Below are 6,516 nucleotides of genomic sequence, written 5' to 3' on the forward strand. Positions count from 1 at the left end.
AGAAGAGCAGAAAGGACAGATTCAGGAGATGATCTCGAAGCACTCGCAACATTCAAAGTGCTGTGCTCGGTACAGTGATATCTCCGGAAAGAGAGAACTAAGTGATGTGTGTTCCAGGAACTGACTTCTTTATGAGAAATTCAGGGCATGTACATAAAAGTCTACACAAAGGCTGTAGGGGCTAATGACTGTTAGAAGTAGAGCAACGAACTATTAAAGAATTTAGCTGCAGGAGAAATCTCTTGTGACGTCAGAGTCCTAGTCGGGCTTCTTGTAAATAGGCGGGCGGGGGATTTTTCGTCATTCTGCTCTCTACATAGAGAAGGGAAGCCCACCCTCAAGAACCCCTAAGCTCACGGGTACGGGCACAGCGTGCATCCGGCCAGGCACTGGGACGATGGGAGACCTGACTCCTACACTGCAGGAATTGGTGCCATCTGGGGGAAGAGCATTCCTTTGGAGCCTCAAGAGTAGCGTGATGAGAGAGAGAACCGTGAAAATTCACAAGACTCACGCTTCATACCCAGACGTGGTGCAGATGTGATGCGACACGGAATGTTCAGCACAGCCACGTAACCGTAAGTAGACGCAAACTGCGCCGTCTGGGGGGTTTTATTTGGATATCCAAGCAAAATTCAAGTCAGGTGACTCTCACTGACACAAACGCTATAAACACAGAAACGCGAGGTCACAGTGTGACAGGGCAGCATTACATTCAGACAAGTCTTTTTATGGTTTGATTTTGAAAGAAAATTTTAATTAATCGTGTTTAGTGTACATGATGATTCACTCCCTGTGTGGAGCTGGTGCGTGTACATAACACATCTTACTTAATTCCTTTCTGTATTCCCTACCCCTTCCCTCCTTTCCCTCCCTCCCTCTCCTGACGCCGCTCCCAAAGGAGAAAGATCTGTCTCCCTACTTTTTATTATCCACCTTTTATTTTGTTCTTTATTTATAACTTGGGTTTCTCATGAAAGAGAAACCATAAGATATTTAAGTTAATGTGTCTGATTTATTTCATTTAACATTATGGTCTCAGGGTATATCCATTTTCCCACAACTCACTCAAGTTTTCATGGCAGAGTAGTACTCTGTGTAAATACCACCCTTTCTCTCTCCATTCATCTGTTGATGGACGCAGGCTGCTTCCAAGATTTAGCTGTTATGAATTGTGCTGCTATAAACATGGGTGTGCATGGATCCCTGTAATACGATGTATTTAATTTAACTCTTTGGAGAAGGTACCTAGATGGGGAACAGCTGGGTCAAATGGAAAATCTAGGTTTAGTCTTTTGAGGAATCTCCACACTAATTTCCATAGTGGTTGCACCAGTTCACCTTCCCACCAACTGTGTGGGAGGGCTCCTTCTTCCCCACAGTTTTTAAATATAAATTGCATGAAATTGAACTCCATGTTATAAATGTATTAACTGCTGCCATTACCGTAAAATACAAATATATCCAGCACTCTGGGAAGCTGAGGCAGTCGAATGACAAGTTCTAACCCAGAATGGGTAACTTAACAACTTATCCAGACTTGTCTCAAAAAAAAAAAAAAAACAACTTGAAAAAGGGCTGGGGTTGTAGCTGAGTATGAGGACCCTGGGTTTAATCCCCAATACTAAAAAATCAATCAATCAATCATGCAAGCACAGATTTGGAAATCAAAGAATAAAATGCATTTGCCACCATTTATCAACACGTTTGGAATCTTTGTTGTTGTGTTATCAACTCACATACTGATCATTCACCGAGTTTCATAATGCCAGGGGGCATATTGTATCTCTTTAGTAAGAAGCCGGCAGGATCTCTGGAAGAATTTATATTTTCAGGGAGAGATATGGCACTGGGTCTACCATTGCTAGGAAAATGAGACATAAACTCAAAAGCGAAATTTGTGGCCCTACCGTTCCACCCCTCCTTAGCCCCCAAAACTCTCCTGTTTCCTTGAGATTATCTCAATCCCCATCTCAGCTTTCCGGGTCCCGCCCTGTAGCCTGCAGCCTGTGCCCCTTGTCTCCTCCCAGCTACTAAAGACCTCTCAGACGGAGGGCTTTTCAAAGTCACAAATCTGTTCCCCCTCTCGTTCTGTTTCTCAAATTCTCTGGAATATTGTGCAGCACAGAAATTTAGAAATTACTATCAGATTATTGGTTTCAGCTCAACTGTGGCTGAATTGCCTTTGAAAGAATTAACATGCAGTCAACTTTTCTACAGTTCAGACAGTGCCAGTGGACAAAGTATTTAGTTTGAAAAAAAGCTAAGTTGGACATGGTGGTGTGTGCCTGTCATGCCAGCACTTGGGAGGCTGAGACAGGAGGATTGCTGTGAGTTCGAGGCCAGCCTGGGCTACATAATGAATTCAGGACTTGCCTGAACAGCATAGAAAGACCCTGACTCAAAAAAACAAACAAAAAAACAAAATAAAAAAACAAGTTGTAGAGCATTAACCAATTCTGAAAAAGTAAGAATTCCACCTGAGATCTACAATATAAAGACAATTTCATATTTTGAGAAAAAGTTAATTTTGAGGAAAAATTAGCAACAGCCTCCAAAGAGTTTACAATACAAACCACAACCAGGTCCTCAGACTTTAAAATACTCACTATTAGGTGCATGAGTATTGCACTTTGAGACATTCTTTAAAATGAAACAGTGGGCAGAATGAAAATATAGAGAGGTATTATTTGAATTTATTTTCATCTACTTATTTGAAATTTATTTTCATAATTATGTTCACTACTGTTTCGCTTTGTTTCTAGGGAAACAGAAATGCATTTTCATCTTTGTAAGAAAATATTTGATTTTTGATATCTACTGAACGCAGAACCATCTTGTATCTCTTTTCTATCTTTTTATTTTTGTTGCTTGGTGCCATAGAGAACTAGCTGGTTAAACAGAACATAAAGTTTCCACTCCCTAAAAGCTTCAGCAATTTTGGAAGAGATTAAGCAAAACAGCTTGAAAAAACCAAAACATGACTCTACCCAGCCTTGGTGGAACAAATCACCCCGGCTTTCAACTACCTGTCTCGCCTTCCCAGAATCTCACCTTGCTGTGAAAGCTAAATAAATTCAGCTGTAATCATCCCATTAACAAAAAAGTATGGATCGGAGAAATGAAGATTTCACTCCCCAAGAGTGGGACATGTAGAAATTTTTTAAATGAAGAAAGGGGATCTTTGCCTCCACTGTTGTCCATTTGCTTTTACTAAGGTGACTATTTTGACTGGAAGGATAGCATCCCACCGAGACAGTGCCCAAGTTGCCACAGTGACATTCCCGCCCGCCTCACACGCCAGCCCCGCAGGTCCCAGGGTGCCCCTTTCAGTATCAGCACCACAGCAGTCTCCTTAGAAAATCAAGAGCCAGCCTTGGCTTTCCCAGCCTCCCGCCTCTGCACCGAACCACACCTCTCCAGAAATATTCGCATTCTTAATGAAAACCATATTTAAAAAAAAAAAAAAACAGTTTGCCTGACCCGTCAAAATGCCCGGGCAATCTTTAATGTCAGCTTCAGACGACACGTGTCTTATGAAGTCTGGGGGCCAGGCTCGTCTGGCAGAGCGAGTCCTGTCCCACATCTTTATGAGAAAGAGGACAAAACTTCTGTTTTTGGCATTTTATATTGGAGTCTGTTTTAAGCGAGGAGGGAAAAAAAATAGCAACGTAGAGTCTAGACAGAAGAGATGGAGTGAAATCTGGAAGCCATTCACTCGGGCCAGGGCAGCGGCAGCCGTCGGCAGGGGGATCGCCTTACACTGCCTAATTACACGTGAAAAATGTGCACAGCCTGCTGTCTGCTTCAGGAAGGAGATGCTGGGACAGCCGCGCTGTCGGACTGTGGCAGCTGAATTTGTTGTGCGTGCTGGACACAGTGAGGTATTTTGAGGGAAGTAAGTATTCCTCTCTCACCTCTCAATCCGCCCCCCGCAAGAAAATTTAATGTGTTTTAAATTTGGCCAATGGGTACATTCTTGGAAGAACACTTAGATGTTAAAGTAGATTGATATGAGATGAAATTCGACACCTTGTTACTATAAAGAGCTCCCCCAATGTGAAGACTGGTGAGATGCTCTTATAGGATCTGATCTATGGCTCCAGTTGACTGTCACAGAGATCACTGCTGAATCAACAGCTTAGCAGGCTCCCGCCATCACAGCCCTTCTGCTGGGCATGGTTCTCTGCTCTGTGCAGGATAATGATTTGTTACGAGTCCTTTAATATATTGTCTTTTTTCAGGAGTTCAAAGCATTTTTCACAGATATTAGCCCGCAGTCACAGAACATTCCCGGGATAAGGGAGAGGTGAGTGTGTAGCCAAGGACAGACTTTGCAGAGGGTGTGCGGCTCTGGTGCTACAGGTTTCTGTGAAACCAGAAGTGACTTGGGAGAAATTTAGAATCTTCCTTCTGCTACCATCAGAGAGCAGAGCAAGCTGTGGGCATGCGCCTGCTCACGCCTGTGTGTATGTGTGTGTAAGGAAACAACAAAGACAGAGACAGAGAGAAACGGACACAAGGACAGAAAGAGACAGGAGAATACAACTACTTTATAAAATGAGAATTAAAACGATGGAGTGACTGGCCTGCATTTTCAAAGTGGCATTTATGATGCAAGCCCAAAGAGGTGACTTCTCCCATCTCCTTTGCATTCCTTCGCCTTCGGGAGAAAGTATTTCATCAGCATAATGGTGCACATTCTTTGTCATCACGTGGAACTTGTCCTTATACTTTCTACCCTTTCTTTTTTGGCCTTCCTTTCTTTGTTTCATTCTTTTTCCAAATCATTGCTTTGGATTTCAAAACTCATTCAAGTCTGCAGTTTGGTGCTCTGCTTGAACTTGGTAGGAAGGCTTGATAATCTATCTTTAGGAGTTTGAGGTTTGTCTAAAATAAGTAGGTGCTGTCTGAAGACACGGGTTCCAAGGGGTTGCAGCTGGCATTGCAGGTGGCAGGTGTTCTCAGCTCACGGCCAGGTAAGAAAAAGGTAGGTGCATCCCTTTGGGGCAGGGATGGAACCCTGTAAGGAAGAATGGCTTGGCTGTGGTGCTCAGTGGGAAGACTTGGGCTGCAGTGAAAAGGTCATTGGAGGACAGGATGGGAGAGCTGACAAAATGCTTGCACAGGGGGTCTGGGTCCCTCATGCCAAGCCCCAGGTCACCCTGGTCCTGGTCCCACAGCCAAGCTTCAGTTCTCCTCACCAGCAGGACCCTTAACTCCAGGGGCAGGGATCCTTCCTTTTGGACATCAGGGTTGTCCATGGCTGCATAGTGATGCCTGTGAAATGTTTCTCATTTCATAAAATAGAACACAGTCATCCCTTGCTATCCATAGGAGAAAAGTTCTAGGACCCCGCAGAGATCAAAATTTACTGATGCCCAAGTCCCTCATGTAAAATGAGGTAGTATTTGTATAGAGACTATGCTCATCCTCCCAGATACTTTCAATCATGTCCAGATATGTTATAATATCTAATATGATACAAACACTGTAGAAGTAGTTGTTACATTGTATTATTTAGGAAATAATAACAAGAGTCTGTAGGCACTCAGTACTGATGGAACAAGCTACACAGCACACTGAGGGTCTCCAACCCCTGGGCCATGGACCATGACCAATCTATGACCTGTTGCAGCCAGGACACATAGCAAACGGTAAGCAATGGGCTGTTGAAAAATCTCCACCTGTGTTTACAGCCACTCCCATTACTTCCATTCCTGCCTGAGCTCCAGTTGCACATCCTGTTAGACCAGCAACTCTATTAGACTCTCATAGGAGTGCAACACCCCCCCCCCCCGTGAGCTGCATACACCACTGGTCTAGGCTGTGGCTGCTGGTGAGAATCTATCACCTGACAATAGCAGGTGGAGCTGAGGCAGTGATGCAAGCAATGATTAGCACAACTGCATCAAACCCAGGTGAACAATAGCAGAGAGGTCAGGCTGTACAGAGCCCTCGGCCAATCCAGTGGCTGGCAGACTCAGACCAATACCCTCTCAGTGAGGGGCAAGAGACAAGCTGCATTTGGTGGCAGCCTTTATAGTGGCAGGGGGGTGATGTACTTCAATCGCACAGCTGCCTCTGAGGGCGGGATTTATGTCAGAGCTCAACACTCCGATCCATGCATGGCCCATCCATTGTTTCACTTGCTGATTCTGCCTGCACCCCTCTCCCACACTCAGTCACAGTCTTGGTGAGCCCACGCTCTAAGCCTAGCCAGTAAAAAGCAAACATCACTGAGGAGCTTTGAAAAGGGCTAAAGACCTCTGAAATCTTCCTCCAACCTGTGGGAAAAAATGTCATCCATAAAACTGGCCCCTGGTGCTGCAAAGATCTATGACCACAGCAGTGCAGGATCCATGGTGTGTTGAAAGTCTGGATGCAAAAAGGGAAGAGCTGGCTTTGCATGTAGTATCTCAAACCAAGTCCACGATATTGATATCAGGTATCAAAACACTAAACAATAACTTGTGGTATGTGCGCCTCTTCATTAACTCCTAAAATGTCAGTGCA

General features: G+C 44.3%; 1 long non-coding RNA gene across 1 annotated transcript; it reads left to right on the top strand.

Moving 5' to 3' along the window:
- Positions 1–291: 291 nt before the first annotated feature.
- Positions 292–3,099, top strand: LOC102020085. The gene is made up of 2 exons (XR_259618.1): positions 292–578; positions 2,766–3,099. It is a non-coding gene; the product is annotated as an uncharacterized LOC102020085 (long non-coding RNA).
- The last annotated feature ends 3,417 nt before the right edge of the window (positions 3,100–6,516 follow it).

This window comes from Chinchilla lanigera, unplaced genomic scaffold, assembly GCF_000276665.1.
Source record: "Chinchilla lanigera isolate Chin_1 unplaced genomic scaffold, ChiLan1.0 scaffold00006, whole genome shotgun sequence".
In the NCBI taxonomy this organism is placed as follows: Eukaryota; Metazoa; Chordata; class Mammalia; order Rodentia; family Chinchillidae; genus Chinchilla; species Chinchilla lanigera.